Here is a 1885-nt window from a genome sequence, read left to right on the forward strand (position 1 = left end):
CTTCCAGGACGAGTACTTGCCGGAGAAGTCGCCTGACGCAGTCGCCAAACCCGTCCAGGAACTCCTTCAACGCAGCCCATCCGCTGTTAGATGACACGTATACACCCACCACCATCCCTGCCCACTCGACCGTGACGTATACGTTGCCGCGCTCCAGCAGGGCTCCGTGGGATAACGTCCCCGACGTATCTCCGGCCCATTCCGGAGCATCCAGAGCTCTGTATGGTTCGGCCACCACCGCTAGGGCGACCGTGCTCTCCCGAATTGTTTGGTAGAGCAGGTCTTGCGCTCGTTTTAACCTTCCCAGGTTAGTCTGGAGGATGCGCATTTTCAGACCCCTAGTGTCGTCACTTCTATGGCTTCCTCCGTGCCAGCTTCCTTGTTCACAGGCTTAGGGTCGCCTTACGACGGCGAGCCTTTTTCGTTGCCGTTTGCAGCTGTGGATCAGCGGGGGCTCCTTTTGTAGCTTTCTTCAGGGGGGGGGGGGGGGGAGCGCAGGCCGGTCCACCCATCCTGTCCACAGATGGTGCTCCAAGCGCCTCGCAGAGTAGGCATTTCGGGCTCGCGGCAGTGCATGCTTTCACTTAGTGCCCTGGTTTGCCGCATCTGAAGCATAGGTGCTTCTTGTCTTCCTTGGCGGTGCTGGTCTTGTTTACGTGCCCAATCTCCAGGCACCTGTAACACTGCAAAGATCTTCGCTCGATGGCTTTGACCTTCGCTGTCGACCAACCTATGGCGACCTTGCCAGCCTGGACCAGTTTCCTCACTGCACCAGGTCTGCATACAGATCCAAGACCGTTTCGGGCTAGATGAATTTCTCCCAGTCGGACGTCCTCCGGCTTGCAACCGCTCTCCTTCGCCAGGGTGTTCTTGATTTCCTCCTTAGTGTCCGATATGTCTATCATAGACACCCTTGCTTCCGCGGCTCGGAAGGGTGTCGCCACGCGGATTTTGTTCGCACCCAAGGCCCGGGTCAGCGAGAGCAACGGCCTACTCCCTCTTCTGGTCCTCGGGGACCTCCAGAACGACGCCTCCGTTTATGGTTTTGCGCATCTCCACCGCGTTGATGCCGACCTCGGCCAGGGAGACGCTGTCCTTGGTCGCGGCCAACATCTCCGCGTAGGGTTGGCCCAATTTATTCCTCAGTGTGATCGTTACCGTCGATGTTCGTGGTGTATGTGAGGGGGCAGCTTGTCTCCCCCTTTTCGCGCCTTCTCCCTCTGGGGCTTTCCTCCGGCTCTTCGCCCCTGTTCCGGGAGTTAGCTTCGCCGGTTGTTTCTTCTCTGCCTCCTTTTTCTTTCTATTTTTTCTTTCGACGGTCTGCCATTCCATGGCAGCCGCTTGACCTCCCTTGGTCAGTATTTGGAACTCCAGGCTCTATCCTTCTCGTGTTCTCGTCGGGAACGACCTCCTTTTCTTTCCCTCTTTCTATGTCTTGAAGGCGTTCTTCCATCGACCAGAGCAGCGAGGGTCCTAGCTCCTCTATTTTGCGTTCGATTGCTGCGAGACGCGCTGTCTCACTGCTCTTCTCTACTGTGGGGTGCGAGGCCAGCTCTTTTCGGAGCGCCTCGTTCTCCGCCTCTAGTGTCACTATGCATCCTTCCATTATAGCGAAGGCGCCAGAGGCGGGATCCATTCTTCTCACCATCTCTGTTATGTCATCAGCAATCGTCCTCGCCGCTTCTTGCAGCGCTTTTCCCTGTGTGCCCTTGAGGTTGCGAGATGTCTCGGCAACCTCGGTCACCTCAGAGGCTCGACGGATCAGTTTCGCTCCTATGTCTGCCGTAGTAAATGTTCGCATCTCTTCGGCTATGTCCGTGGGGAGCTCGGGGGATCCGCCGGCCTTCCTTTTCTTCGCGCGGGGCGCTTCGCCGGCGGGGGTTTC

The sequence above is a fragment of the Bombus impatiens genome, unplaced genomic scaffold (assembly GCF_000188095.3).
Source record: "Bombus impatiens unplaced genomic scaffold, BIMP_2.2 scf_0859, whole genome shotgun sequence".
NCBI classification, from domain to species: Eukaryota; Metazoa; Arthropoda; class Insecta; order Hymenoptera; family Apidae; genus Bombus; species Bombus impatiens.